At 36.7% G+C, this 16,731-nt stretch overlaps 1 protein-coding gene across 11 annotated transcripts in view; it reads left to right on the forward strand.

Moving 5' to 3' along the window:
- LOC131426980 (innexin shaking-B) overlaps nt 1-16,731 on the forward strand; it is a 1,311,753-nt gene that overhangs the window by 176,641 nt on the left and 1,118,381 nt on the right. For all 11 annotated transcript variants that reach the window (XM_058589825.1, XM_058589817.1, XM_058589824.1 and 8 more), the window contains one exon: nt 670-779. The gene's annotated coding sequence lies outside the window, so the exon portion shown is untranslated. The remainder of the gene's footprint in view (nt 1-669; nt 780-16,731) is intronic.

The raw sequence follows: 16,731 nt of genomic DNA on the forward strand, positions 1-16,731 counted from the left end.
GGTTCAATGTGGTTCAAGTTTTGTGCGCCTTATTTTGGCACTGAATTTCACCTTAATGCTCGTTCATAACTTTTTGGAAAATTGAATTTTATATTATTTGTGGTTATCTCACAATACTGAGAATTGCACCATAATTGCTGCCTTAAATGCAACAAAAGATATTCACGATTGAATTCTATTCATTCTTGTACAGGGTAAGTTTTGAAAAAATTGCCATAATAAAGTAAGTCGTATTCACGACAAAGCATCTCAGGAACAGAGTCACTGCCAATTGAACTTCGCACTTATTTCACAACTCAAGAGCAGCAGTCAAACGAGCCTAGGTTTGTTAAATTCTGCCATTTTCGAGGAAAATTAACGGAGAGGAAATAAGTTCGTTTGGTCGGATACAGAATTTATACCTTTAGGTCTACGGAATGAGAAGTGATAACCAATTGATGGAACTAGTTCCTCAACCCAATAATTTCAGGCTTCCACACGAGCCTAAATTTGTTGACAATCAGTTCAACCATCTCTGCGAAAAATGCATACACAGTACACAACACTGTAATATTTTCGGAAGTGCTCCGTCACTTCCTTGTATTCATTATTTGTATTTGTGTTACAAAATATTGTCATCTCTTGTACATACAAACTCTATATTTTGCTCTTTTCTCTTTCTAATTCTAGGCTGCAACTGCCATGAAACGGGCCAAAACAACAATGTGGCCAACCAGCCCAACAGAGCGTGATGGAACATAATGATTGCATAAAAATACTTTCAACCATAGCAGACGAATGTGAGTGAATGTCGTCGGGTTTACATTTTTAGTTTATCATCTTAGATTCAAAGTTTATTTAAAAATTGTGCGATGCTACGTTAAAAATTGAAAACTAAACATGATTTGTCTTACCTAGAACAAAAATAACACTGTTTTAGTTATACACGGGACAGCAAGAAAAAAAATTAATTTACATTCATAAATGACGCGGCTACTACTTCCGTACTAGGATTATAATGAAACAATAAATTTGTGTAATTATAAACCTTTCATTGGAAATCGATTTCCTTCGATTTTAGCCTTAACATACTTTTAGGTTTCTAGAATAAGAAGAAGGGAGAAAACGCATCCTTTGCTTTTCTCAAAAGTTACAATTTTTGTAGCACAAATTTATTTGAGTTGCGCGTACCAGAAAGAATGATCATAAAACAGTTTTTTTTGTTAACAAAGGTAAATCTTCGTGTTCGTTTCATAGTTATTGTTTTGAGTTACAGGAGCGAACGTAACTATTTTGATAGTGTGTGCCAATTCTACATTTTTCTAAATTCTGTCTCAATACAGATAATGTATATGGAATTGAAAAGACTACTCTACAAAATTCTAGTCTTGTGTTCATGGAGACAAAATGGATTTTGATGCATTTTGTCCTTTTGTTGAAGATTAACCTGTATCTATGATCACATACACGTGACTTTGAGTAGTGCAAATTTAAAAGTTTTTGCCAGCATATAAGGACTGTGTTCGAAAATAATGCAACGGACAAAAATGATCACCGGAAATTCTTTTCAAATCGAATATTTTTGAAACTCTCAGAGAGCATATAAACACATATTTGCCATGTTTTTACTAAGCTTGTTTGTTTAATCAACGCTCTTAGGATAAATACCCGCATTTTGCTCTTATCACTACCAATTAAATTTTGTGCCACACATAATCTGTCTTACCTACTTTCATTAACTCTTTCCTTGAATCCTTGTCCTTGTTGAATAACTTTCTTGTTTCCGATGCTTACCATTAACAATCGCTCCAGATAACATCATTATTTTCGTTCCACTCTATTACCGGTTTCGCGGAATGACACGATGCCAGACAGGTTAAAGCAGAGTGTCACCTTCGTTGGATAGAGGAAAATGCAACTGGCGTTTCCTGAAGCATTATTCTTTACATAGTTTGCCGTCAATGGTACCGGTCTTTATGTACGGCATTCAGAATTTGAAGCATCACTGATTTCCAAGCACAGCAAGAATTTCTTGGAAAATTTGTGGACCTTATTCTTACAAAATTTCTTCGGAACATCCAGGTGGAAATTTTCGACGAAAAACTACAGGCCAGGGATTCGCTTTAATGTACGTCTTGTTGTCAATTACATGCATTTCATGCATTTCCAACCATCTGCGGTACAGCTTCTAGGCGCAGGATTTGGTCATAGTATTCCGTTTGTTTGTTCAGGTAAACCCCTTCGTTATCTAAAAGACACGAATTCTAGCCCGCTTCAGTATGTGTTGGATGAAACAGTTCGAATTGTGCTTGAAGTAATGCCTGTGCAAACAATATTTCGTTGAAGCACTTCCTACTTGGGAGGCATTCTGATAATCACTTAACAGATTGTAACGAACATTTTTACATGTAAACATACAATTCGAAACAAAAAGTTTGTTTTTCTTATCTTATGAGAAAAGCTATACAATCACTGTGAAAACTAACGTTTAAACCGAGACCCGGAAAGCCGAATACCATATACCATTCGACTTAGCTCAAGGAACTGAGCAGATGTATGTGTGTCTGTATGAGATAAAAATATGCTCCATGGAAGGCCTTATGGTCTCATAGCCTGCAATCAAATATCATATCGATCCGATTTCCGGTTTCGGAAATACAGTGTAGTATGCACAAAAACCAGGAAAATATGCACTCATAATTTCCATAAACTTCTTTTCTAATAAAAGGTGATTTAGTCCTATAGCCTCCTATTAAATTTGATCTGGATCCGACTTCCGGTTCCGGAGTTACCTTGTAATATGTAATATGTAATGTAATATGGACACTCAGTTTTCTCCGAAATGGTTTTACCGAAATTTTTCAATTCTATGATTTTTTTTTCGCCAGCGGTTGTAAAAATCCCAGAAACTGATTGATAAATGCTCTTAGTTTGCAAAAATTGTTTGTTGGTAGATATATAAACTTAATTCGGCACTACTGGTCCCCCGTTTCCTGTTCCGGAAGCACCGAAAGTAGTTAAAAAACTCCTAAAGAAATTTTGATTGAACACGGTGCTGCGGTTGAAATAAAATACAACACAGTTACTTTACAGGAAGTGTGGGCGAAAGAATAATTAAATTTCAATGGATTGGAGTTTATTCCATACTATACAACAGAATTTCATACTTTGCGATGTGTATGAAATTTTCTCAGCCCAATAGTCGATAATGAAAACAATAAATGATAATATGCATGCTGTGATTAATAGTAATTATTAAGATATTAATGACAATATCAAAAACCTAGTGTTAGCTACAACGCTGCGACTGCTGTATATTCGAAACAGACATAATCCTGCGCTCCTGTTACTTATATAAATCAAATTCATCATAAAAGCGGTTTTGCTATTACTAAATACACACATGAAAAAAATCGTGTTTGATTACGTTTTTATAGATGAACATTTATAGAGTGTCGTAATTTACTTAAATAAACGATTCAAAGCATTTGAAGACAAGTCATATTATTGTATTCACAGTTAATTAAGCTGAAGATAACATCAATACAGACATTTGTGCGTTTCTCATATAGAAAAGTTATGCAATCACTGTGAAAACCGACTTTTCAACTGAGGTCCGGAGGGCCGGATGTCATATACCATTCGACTTCGACTATATATATTCGATTCGACGAACTGAGCAAATGTCTATGTGTGTTTGTATGTTGTGAACGTGTGTGTGTATGTGTATATGTAACAAAAATGAGCACTCGATTTTCTCGAAGATGGCTGGACCGATATTCACAAACTTAGATTCAAATGGAAGGCCTCTTGGTCCCATAGGCTGTTATTGAATTTTACCACGATCGGACTTGAGAAAAAGTGCACTCGATTTTCTCAGCGACAGCTGAAACGATTTCCTCCAACTAAAACTAATTAAAGATCTTATAGTCCCATAGATTGTTATTGAATTTCATCTGGATCCGATTTCTGGTTCGGGAGTTACGGGGTGAAATATGCATAATGAACTAAAAACTTGCAACAGATTTTTTTAGAGACCGCTCATCCAATTTCACAAGCTTAGATTCAAATGAAACGTCTTACAACCACATATAACTCTACGAAATTTCATTCGGATGAGACTTCTGGTTCCGGTTTCGGTTACAGATCGATAGGTATGAAAATTTCATCTTCAGGGGCATGTTTTGCATTTCTCATATAGAAAGTTTATGCAAACCGTCTTTTGGCCGACGCGCGGAGGGCTGATTGTCTTATACCATTCGACTCAGTTTGTTACTGCACCTTCGGTCAACGCGCCGTACTGAGACAACCTCTACTCTAAAACATATGGATCTTTCACATAATTCGAAGGAAGTGATAAGAAGTGTCTTTTTTATCAACAGGATATGATGAAATGGTCAAACTCAGGAATTAATAGCACATAAAGAATTTGAGATAGGCTCAAGTTAGGTGTTCAAGTACTGATAAATTGGCAAAACGTTTCAGCCGTATTGAAACTGCATTGAAACACTACATATATATATATATATATATATATATATATATATATATATATATATATATATATATATATATATATATATATATATATATATATATATATATATATATATATATATATATATATATATATATATATGTATATATATATATATATATATATATATATATATATATATATATATATATATATATATATATATATATATATATATATATATATATATATATATATATATATATATATATATATATATATAGAGAGAGAGAGAGAGAGAGAGAGAGAGAGAGGGAGATATCGGCGGTAAACCAGTTAGGTTCTCTATTTCGGATCATGTGTTATTCCACTGAAGACAAGGGAACGGACAGGGGAAAACTAAACGTGAGACGAATGTAATCCTTTCAATGAATTATGTAGGGTAACAGAGGTATTTTGGCCCACTTTAGGATTGATTTTATTTTGGCACACTTTATAAAAATATCCACCAAATATTGTAATATCTTTAAAAACCCTTTCCGCAATAGGTAATTTAATGTGATTAGCTTCAAATTGATGCAAAAATGCGAGCTGCTCAAACATGGAGGAAAGGCACTGGCTAGAGCGCTGCACTGGATGATTTCTAGGATTTGGGAGGAGGAGATTCTACCGCAGGAATGGATGGATGGAGTGGTATGTCCCGTCTACAAAAAGGGCGATAAGCTAAACTGTTGCAATTACCGCGCAATCACATTGCTGAACGCCGCCTACAAGGTACTCTCCCAAATCCTTTGCCGTCGTCTATCACCAATAGCTAAGGAATTCGTAGGGCCGTACCAAGCGGGATTTACTGGAGCCCGCGCCACTACGGATCACATATTCGCGATAAGACAAGTACTCCAGAAGTGTCGTGAATATACCGTATTCACGCATCACCTATTCATTGACTTCAAAGCGGCATACGACACAATCGATCGAGAACAGCTATGGCAGATAATGCACGAATACGGTTTCCCGGTTAAACTGACGCGATTGGTCAAAGCAACGATGGATAGAGCGATGTGCTACGTCCGAGTATCTGGGACGCTCTCGAGTCCCTTCGAATCTCGGAGAGGGCTACGTCAAGGTGATTGACTTTCTTGTATCTTGTTCAATATTGCCCTGGAAGGTGTGATTCGAAGAGCGAGGATCGACACGAGTGGCACGATCTTCCGATCCGTCCGTACAACTTTTTGGCTTTGCTGACGATATTGATATTGTGACACGTAACCTTGAGAAGATTGCGGAAACCTACATCGGACTGAAAGCTTAAGCTAGGCGTATCGGACTGGCCATAAATGCATCGAAAACAAAATACATGAGAGGAAGAGGCTCTAGAGAAGAAACACTATGCCTCCCACCACGAATATTGATAGACGGTGACGATATCGAGGTGGTCGACGAGTTCGTGTATTTGGGCTCACTGGTGAGCGCCGATAATGACACCAGCAGAGAAATTCATAGACGTATTTTGGCAGGAAATCGTGCGTACTTTGGACTCAGAAAATCCCTCCGATCGAGAGAAGTATGCCACCGCTCGAAATTGATCATCTACAAAACGCTAATTAGACCGGTTGTTCTCTATGGCCACGAGACCTGGACTATGATGGCAGAGTACCAACGCGCCCTCAGTGTTTTCGAAAGAAAGGTACTGAGAACCATCTAGGGCGGAGTGCAGATGGAAGACGGAACGTGAAGACGGCGTATGAATCACGAATTGCAACAGCTGCTAGGAGAACCACCTATCGTACGGACAGCTAAAATCGGACTGCGATGGGCTGGGCATGTCGTAAGGATGTCGGACGACAGCCCAGTGAAAATGGTTCTTGAATCTAACCCGACTGGTACAAGAAGAAAAGAAGCGCAGCGAGCAAGGTGGATCGATCAAGTGGAGGGTGATCTCAAAAGCATCCGTGCCTTGAGTGGCTGGCGACGAGCAGCCATGGACCGAGTTTTGTGGAGACGTATGCTTGATACAGCAAAAGACACCCCAGGCCTATAGCTGTTAGGTAAGGTAAGTAACTTTTCTCGATAATAGGTGAACCGATTTTCACAAGCTTAGATTCAAATGAAAGCTCTTATGGCCCCTACAACATTACCGAATTTTTCTTGGATCTGACTTCCTGTTTCGGAGTTATGAGGTAAAATGTGCAAAGCAAAACTCGATTTTCACATACTTAGATTCAAGTGAATGGTCTAATAGTCCTTCACAAAACTTCTGAACTTCATCTATATTCGACTTCCGGTTCCAGAATTATAAGGTGATTAGTGAAAAAATCCAATTCACAATCAATTACTCGCTTTTTTCAGAGATGGCATAACCGATTTTTTAATGCCTTCCACACTCCCCCGCACAAAAAAGCTCACGTTCGGAGCCCCCTGATAACGGACACATGCAAACCTCAGCTTGGAAAAAATTAAGAACTTTACAACAAAACAGAAGACTACAACGTGATGTTAACAAGCTGAGGGTATTACAATTAACGGTTATTACAAGCGAAGAAGGCAATATTACTATTGTTACAAAGCAAGAGCACTCAGTGGAATGTACGATTCCTTTTCAGGGGCTCTTTAAAATATTTTTAAAACTAAAGACTAAACGTCCCGGGTTGGCGGTTCAATGCATAGGACGCTGGTCTTACAAGCCAGTTGTCGTATGCTCAAGCCCCGACCTGGAAGGATTCTTAGTGTCAGTAGGATCCATATTACTAGCCATGCAATGATTCTGTACACTAAGATTCGGCTGTGAAGTCTGTTGAAACAGAAAGGCCAAATTCCACAAAAGGAATGTAATGCCAGGACTTTGCTTTGCTAAACCCCTTGAGCTGACTGTTATACCAATACACTTTCAAAAGGGCACAAAAACCTCCTCATCTTTCCGTTACGTATTTGGAATAATATTTGAATAAAAGAAACTTTAAGTGGTAATTAATTAGTGAGTGGATAAATAGATGAGTATATTAATGAGTCAATGAATGAGTGAATAAGTGAATGTATGAATGGTTTGATGAATGAATGCATGAATAAGTTAATGAATGAATTATGGCTAAGTGAAAGTGAATTAATAAAAGATGAATGAACGAGTGGCTGGATCGATAATGATTGTTTGAATACATGAATGAATAGATAAAATTGATAATCATGAGTTTAGTAAATGCATGCGCTAGTAACACAGTTTGACATCACTACAGGTAACATAGTATAATATAATCTAATATGCATTATACGGCTGATACACTTAAACGATGTAATCGGCTATCTTCGACTTTGAATGTTGTTTCAGGTTAGTTTTGAATAAGTTTATGTTCGTTAATTGTTTCAAAGTATTAGGTAGAGAACTATAGACTGTTGGGCGATGAAACATTATTCGGCTTTGACCAAAGTTAGTCCAGGCGCTTGCTCGCAGTAACGAGCTAGCTTCTCTGCTACTTTGTTGGCGAGTGATAACCGACAGTGGTAAATTGCTGTGAGTTCCTGGTAGGTACAGTTGCGTTTCAACAAACTTTGATTCAAAGGAATGGTCGTATGAACTCATACAAAACTTCTAAAGTGTGTAAAAACTTTGATACCATCACTTAGAAGGGCGAAACAAAAAACGAAGAAATAATTCTGAACTAACCCCAAAACTACTTTATGATGATGATGATCCCACCTCATACCCCTACAAACGTGTGAGAAGAACGAGTTATCTAAATGATAATTAATATTTTTGCACATACCTTAACCAGTAAACAAAAGAAAAGGATCTGATTAATCTAGCAGGTATAGATTCTTCTTCAAAAGAACGATTGACCACAAAATAACATTCAAATATTTCGGATTTACTTCCTACTTTTACTTTTACAAGAAAATTTCCAACCCGGAATCCTTGATCACATCAGGAATCGAACACGATATCTTTACCAGTATCAGACAGTAATTCACCTGGCCCCTCCCACCGGACCAGTTCATCGCTACACACATCAGCTACGATGGAGTAACGAGACTGCGAATGAGCAGAGCCAAGCCCAACTCCATCAACAACTGTCGATCCCAATTAGTTTCCCGAATCTATTCCTTAAATTACTAATCAAACCTTGCGATCAAGGTCAAGAGCAAACTTAACACACTGAATGCTAAGGCTCTTCGGCCAGTCCTGTTCGCTTTCCAAATAGTCACAACCTGCTTCGCGCGCGAGGCTCAAACGTTTGTAGACTGCTAATTATTTTTAACTCTCAAACAAACTAAAAATCCATCATCATACCGAACATAGTAACTTAATGCGTCTCACAATAATATATATATATATATATATATATATATATATATATATATATATATATATATATATATATATATATATATATATATATATATATATATATATATATATATATATATATATATATATATATATATATATATATATATATATATATATATATATATATATATATATATAGATATATATATATATATATATATATATATATATATATATATATATATATATATATATATATATATATATATATATATATATATATATATATACTTATGTTCTTATGTTTCACTTCTCAAATCGAACTGACTATCTTGTCTTGCCTGAATGTTCGTTAGACCTGACTACCTAGCCCTAAACTATTGATACAGCGGTTATCCTGTCCGAACATGTCGAATCGTCGATGCGGCGTGGTGGTTTCGGCTGATGCAATTACTAATGGTTCCTGGCTGATGCTGGCCTGGATGCTGACGGTGGCCGGATGTCTGCTGCGATGTCAGCGGTTCAATAATTGGTAACAGGATGGTTGACATCTCTACGCGTTGGATACACTGGCGTCTTACTGCTGGCGCGTACTTTGCTGAGGTCTGTTCGTACGGGCCATATGCTATTCGGGTTCGTCCATAACTTACCCCTTCTTAGATTGATCCGTCTCGGTTCAACCCTGATTGTGAGCTGTCTGCAACTTTGTCTATTGGAATTCGAATGATTAGTTGCAGCTTAAGTTTGCAGATTTCTCTTATGATAAGTGTAACGAAGGTTATGACGAGGTATGTGATTAAAACTATGGCTCCAATGTTAAATACTCTGGTCCTATTTGTAATGGTTTCTAGATGCTCTAGCTTATGACGGTTATGTGCGTGTAACAGTTCCAAATTGGTGATGGGCTCAGATATTAATTCTGATTCATTTACGTTCACTAAATTGAGTGGAAGGATAGTGGGTTTGGTTTTTCCTTTGAAAATCTTGTTGTTGAACTGCGTTCCATTGAGTTTTATGAAGCAATCTTCGAATGACACAAGGTATGTTCCTGTCAGATTTCTTGATCCAAAACCACAACTATTCTGCATAAGTGTTGGTTCAATGGAGTTTTTTATCAGTACTCCAAGGTTTTCAATTTTTTTGAACTTCCAGAGCGTTGATAGCTTTGTAAAAGTACAAAAACCAGGATTTCCTCGTAATATTGGATGGAGACATTTGTAGTTGGATATGTTGAAGAGATTTTGTATGTCACAAATACTGTTTTGCCTTTCTCATATAGAAAGGTTATGCAATCACTTGAAAAACCGACCAGTGAAAATTGGCCCGGAGGGCCAAGTGTTTTATACCATTCGACTCAGTTCATCGAGCTGAGCAATGTCTGTGTGTGTGTGTATGTGTGTGTGTGTGTGTGTGTGTGTGTGTGTGTGTGTGTGTGTGTGTGTGTGTGTGTGTGTGTATGCGTGTATGTATATATGTGTGTGTGTATGTGTCGAATAATCTCACTAAGTTTTCTCGGAGATGGCTCAACCGATTTTGACAAACTAGGATTCAAATGAAAGGTCTCGTGGTCCCATACTGCATTCCTGAATTTCATCCGGATCCGACTTCCGGTTCCGGAATTATAGGGTAAAGTGTGTTCAATATTGTATACCGTCACTTAAACCGGCGAAACAAAAAACGTAAAAAAAATTTCTAAACTGGTCTCAAAACTACACAAATCGATAGTCATTATCAGTAGGTAACTAAACAAACCGATTCTGGCTATCCTGGTTCCCTGTATCCGGTTCCGGAAGTACCCGAAATAGTGGTCATATATACCAAAATAGATCTCACTCACTTTTCTCAGCGATAGTTAGACCGATTTCCACAAACTTGGATTCAAATGAAAGGTCTCCCGGTCCCATACGGAATTCCTGAATTTCATCCGGATCCGACTTCCGGTTTCGGAATTATAGGGTAAAGTGTGTTCAATATTGTACACCGTCACTTAAACCGGCGAAACAAAAAACGTAAAAAAATTTCTAAACTGGTCTCAAAACTACACAAATCGGTAGTCATTATCAGTAGGCAACTAAACAAACCGATTTCGGCTATCCTGGTTCCCGGTATCCGGTTCCGGAAGTACCGGAAATAGTGGTCATATATACGAAAATAGATCTCACTCCTTTTTCTCAGTGATGGTTAGACCGATTTCCACAAACTTAGATTCAAATGAAAGGTCTTCCGGTCACATACGGAATTTGTGTTTGTGTGTCATGTTAGTTGGTGGCCGTACGAACCGACTTTGATTATACTGGTTCTCGGGTTCCGGTGCCGCAAGTGCATATAATAGTGAACCCATTTCGTTTTCTTAAGGATGGCTTACGCAATCAAAGCACTGTTTTATTCTGTATGTTTTCCATAAACAATCTCTTGCTTTCTTTCAAAAATCGAAGAGAAAATTTTTGAATAGAATACCACAATATTATATGTACATGAGAAAGGCATCATTACACCACTAGGTGGATTAAAACAGGTTTTTCTCAATGTTATTGCAATGTTATCTACCAGATACGATTCGTTGTTGCCAACAATAGCGTTGGTAGCGTTTATTGCGATGATTTTTCCGTTTATGGGAATGGTTTCTATATGAAGTTGTACATATTCTCCTCGTCTAAGCTTGGGAATTTTGATGAGGACTATTATGTCTGAATCGTTATGAAATGCTACAGGTTCCAGAAACTCATAAGTTTGATCGTAGCTTTCAATTGATATGCCTTGTGATTCCAACAGTTGCGTTACAAATTCCAGTTCTGGAGGTTGTAATAACGTTTTTGATATTATACCAGGTTTCGATAGTTGTATTTATTCGAAGATTGTCATCAGCTGGTGGTGGATCATGTCGATGTTGAAGATGATGCTGTGTACGCGTAAAATGTGTTTCCAGTCGATTGGCCTGTCTAAAATCAACCTAGCTTGTTTTATGATGCTATCAATTTCTATAGATTGTCTATAAGCTTCTTTTGTTAAATTGTTAATCCTGATTTCAAATAACTCATTTACTCTGACCTGTTCATTGTTTTCTGTAATTAAAGCATTGTTCGAATATTTCAAAGATTCCAATTGATTTTCAATTTTGAGTAAATCTTCATTATCAAGGTTTCCCGTTATCATTTTTTTAGTAGATCCAAGAAAATTGAAAGATCTTTTTGTTTTCCTTCGTTTTATAGTTAGATTTTCTAGTACAAAATAAGCTTGGCTATGTTTTTGTTTTAAAATGTTGACTATTTCGATAATATTTGAATTTTTTCTAGTTTGTTGATAATTGTTTTATATTGTTTTAGGATAATTCTAAATGGATACAGATTGAATTTGTGAATTAGAGTGTGGGAACCTTCTTTTAAAAAAACGGGTTTGGTTTTGAAAGCAACAATGCCTGGATTGTTGTTTAGTTCGATTATTTCTATGTCAGAAGGACTGATGAAATCACACCACAGGAGTATGATGCAACAATAAATTATAGTAACTCTGGGTGTCATCTTCCAGCTGTAAAGAAACATTAAATTGAATACAAAAATGGGATTATTAATTATTGTTAGGGTAATATATTTCGTTTTCATTTTAGCTTAGTTTTGTGGATTTTTCTTCCGCTCTCGTCTATTATGTTAGTTTCCCTATTTTCTACTACTTTTAGTTCTTGTTATCGAGGTTGGTGTTTTAGATTATTGCGTTTTCTCTCGAAGATCGTGTAGTTTAAAGAGAAATTTTCAGGCTCTTCTCTGCTCTTGTTGAGTTTTTCTAAATCTCTGAGCTTCTTTTGTTCATATTTTTCAGAAAAGATTCTGTAGAATATCTCTTTTTGTCTAATTCTTTCTTCTAAATTTTCGGGTACCGTTTCCTCATTTTTAAAGCCAAAGAATAGCTCTTTAGGGGTTAATTTTGTTTGCGAGTGTATTGATTCGTTATAAATAGAGACTGCCAAATTAAGTTTTGCTGTTTCTGACAAATCTTTTGTTGTTTCTCTAATACTCAAGATGTTATGCAGTTCTCTCAACGTTCTGTGAACAATTTCAACCGTTCCGTTGGAAGAGGACTACCCAACACTTGTATAATGGTACTCAACATCATTTTCTTCAAGGAACTCTTTAATTGTTGTTGAAGTGAATGATGCTTCTTGGTCCATGACGAGAAGGGAAGGTTTTCCTACGTTTGAAAAGAAGTGAGTTATAGCTTTAAGTATGTGTATAGCGTTGCGTGTCCTTACAGGGATCGCCATTGTTAGTCTTGAAAACTTATCGCATAATGTTAGATAATGTTTGTTATTGATGATAAAAATGTCCATATGTACAATTTGCAACGGTTTTGTAGGTGTTGATGTTAGTTTATATTGTTGTTTATATGGCCTTCTTTCATACTTAGCTGTTTGGCATAACCTACAAAGGTTGATAAATTTGGTAATTTTTGATTTCATATTCGGGAAAAAATATTTTCGGGATATGTGGGATTTAGTTTCGGTAATGCCTCTATGGTTTGCGTTGTGTTGTCTTTGGATTATTAGGTCTTGTTCAAGTTCGTCAATTATGTCTTCTAGCAATTGTTGCGTCCAGAATATTTTAAATGTCTTCGCTCTGGAGAAATAGTTCTTGTATATTGTTTGTAAGCTACACAGTATTTTTTCGCTACAGTAAATGCCGGTAGTGCACCTATTTGTGGCGTATTCCTTCAAAATTTTGATTAATGAGGCGGGACCGAAATTGGTCTTTTTGATTATAGTTCTATGATAGTTTCTAAATAATTCAGCCTGTTTGGTGGACTTATACCACCGGTACAGGTGGACCGTAGCGTTATGATTAGCCAGTAGGGAAACCGCTACCGACACTACACGGCTATCTAGGCTGCTCAGAGAGGGAAGTTAACATTGATGGTCAACTTCCATGGATGGCCGAGCAGTCACTCACATTCCTTCTGAAGGAACTCACATTTGTCTAGCAGAATTTTTAGATTAGCTTGAGCGAGTGTTTGAAGAACTTTGTTTAAATTGTCGAGATGTTGCTGAAGTGAATTACCAAAGATTATGATGTCATCTAAATAGACTAGGCAACACTTTCCAATTAAATTTCCAAGAATGTGATTCATTACACGCTGGAAAGTTGCTGGTGCGTTTTTAAGTCCGAAAGGCATACGTATGAATTCAAAATGTCCTTGGTCCGTACTGAAAGCGGTTTTCGGCCTGTCCTTGGGATGGACTTCAATCTGGTGGAATCCAGATTTTGGATCTAACGTAGTGAAGTAGGTACTACGACCAAGCCAATCGAGTATTTCCTCGATTCGTGGGATTGGAAATTTGTCATCCACGGTTTTTTCGTTTAATTTGCGGTAATATATGACAATGCGCCATTTCTTCTTGCCGCTAGTATCAAGTTTTTTTTGGAACGATCCAAATCGGAGATGTCCATGGTGAGATGGAATTCTGGATAATCCCATCTTCCAACATTTCGATTATTTGCTTCTCGACTTCAGCTTTGTGAACCTGGGGGTATCTGTATGTTTTCGTGTGCACTGGAATGTCGTCAACTGTTTTAATTCGATGTTGGATTGTGGAAGTGCAAGACCATTTTTCTGAATCTTTGTGAAGGATTTTGGAATATTTAGAAAGGGTTTTCAATAAAGCAGGTTTTTCTTCAGAGTTAAGATGACTACTTCTAATCATTTTTTCTAATTCTACGTAGGGTGTGTGAGATGTTTGATGCAGGTGATTTAAGTTTAAGTTGTTCACCTCTGCTACCTGTATTGTTTTTGCCGGATGCGTCCAATGAAATGTCACGGTTTGGCCGAAATTTCTTATCGGGGCGTTTACGAAACTTTTTTCTGCATGATACAATCCTGACTGGATTACTGCATTGTCTATTTTTATATCGTTAGGAAGGTAAACGTTGCACTGTCTTGAGAAACAGGGAGTTTAATGATTCTCGTCGAATTTTCAGTCAGTGTGATCTGCGGCGGACCTAATTTCCTTATTTGTATGGCAAGTGTTTTTTGTGGGAGAACTAATTTATGATTGCTCACGTCAATAAGAGCTTCTAAATCAGAGAGTGTTTCATAGCCAACGATACCGTCGAAAAATGTATGAAAATTTAAAAGTTAAAAATGAACTTTTTGCTTCATACCGAAAAGTGTCGTAAATAAATTTTGTCACGAATACGACTTACTTCACTATGGGGTGCCTTTTCAAAATTTACCCTCTGAGAGAGTGATAAGTTTTTAATCGTGAATATCTATTGTTGTATCTAATGAATCAACATAATTCTTGCGACATGCCATCGGGAATATGATCACAATTTTATGATAAAATTTTCAGTTTTGTGACATACTCTCAAATAATTCAAAATTAAACTTTTCTGAAATGTTTGGTATAAACGAGTATCGAAGAGGATAATTCATATGGCGCGTTTGCCTTTCTCGTATTTTTAAAGCTCATAGCTCAGTGATCTGTGAAAGGATTTATATAATCTAACTACCAATAGAATCGAAATTTTTCAATTTAAACGTGTATAGCAAAAGCATTGAAGTATTTCAATAGTACACTATTGAAAAACTTGTCTCATTTGATCCATGTCAACACCAGCCAATCAGAACGCGTTCTAAGGAAGAGAACAAAATATCTGCTGCTGTACAACAAATCGTACGGGAAAAATGTTCCGAGAAGTGGTGAATATCGCAGTGAGTTCCTCAATTTGGTCCTTGTGAATGCTAGAAACGAATCCCTACAACATATTGATAGTTTCTTTCAATAAATTATGCAAATCCGAAATGAAATAATCGACATTAAAATTCTATATGCGGCTATTTTTATAGCCGTTAGGACCGCCCATTAGTGAAAAAGCTACAAACGAAATCACAGAAAAGGAAATCTCTTAACAAAAATTCAATCAGTTTGGATTCTATCGCCACTGCGAGCAGATGTGTTTTGTGTCATCTGCACAATTAGTTTCGCTTTCGACAAGAGCGATTACGTCACAGCTGCCAGTCATTAGCATTGGTGAAAAAACAACGGTTGAGAGCATTGCACAAAATCAGCCGTTCTAATGGCTCTAAAAGTTTTTTAAAGAACTATTAGGATTTGTTGTTCGCAAATCGTAGGGAAATATCCTTAGTTTACTGCAAATCTAGAACAGTTTGGTTAGATTTGTGCACATTTCGCTGTGTGAAACTCACAATAAACGAGATCAAGTGAAGCCTTCTTTGTTTTTGCGAAAAATGTTCCAGAGTTTAATGTCGCAGAGAATTACGCAATTTGACCTTTCTGAATGCTAGAATCGAGTCCCTTCAGCATATTGTTAGTTTCTTTCAATAAATTATGCAAATCTGAAATGAAATAATCAACATTAAAATTCTGAATGTGGATATTTTTATATCCGTTAGGACCGCCCATTAGTGAAAAAGCTACAAACGAAATCAGGTAGAAACAAGCCTCTCAATAAAAAGTGAAGCCTTCTTTGTTTTTGCGGAAAATGTGCAAAGGGGAATGCTTGCATAATTCATACAATTGATCAACTAATTGATATTCGGAAGTGTTAAGGAACATGTCAGTTGTTTTCGTATTCACGACATCCAGTTATGTCTCTGACATTACCCACCCGCCTTTTTTTATCAGCGGAATGTTGCCCTGAAGTGTTCGAGATTCGAATGGTATTGCATTTTCTTGTTTTGATTTTGGGATCAGACGGGGAGAAATAAAATTTTTGTTTGAACCACTGTCTACTAGTAATTTTGCGTCTTTGCCAAAGAGTTTAACTGTTACATAGGGTAATCCATTTATTGCATTCAGGTCAGCGCGTTGTGAGGAAAGATAATTTGAAAATTTACGCCTGATTCTTCGGCTTCTACTTCCTCTTCGGTGTCGCTTATATCTAATTCGTTGTCTTCCTGCTCTGCATCGTGATTGTAAATTCTGTTAGAATGCAACGATGGGTCTATTTCCATTGGTGTCGTTTTTTGCCTGTCTGATGAATTT

The sequence above is a fragment of the Malaya genurostris genome, chromosome 2 (assembly GCF_030247185.1).
Source record: "Malaya genurostris strain Urasoe2022 chromosome 2, Malgen_1.1, whole genome shotgun sequence".
Taxonomy (NCBI): Eukaryota; Metazoa; Arthropoda; class Insecta; order Diptera; family Culicidae; genus Malaya; species Malaya genurostris.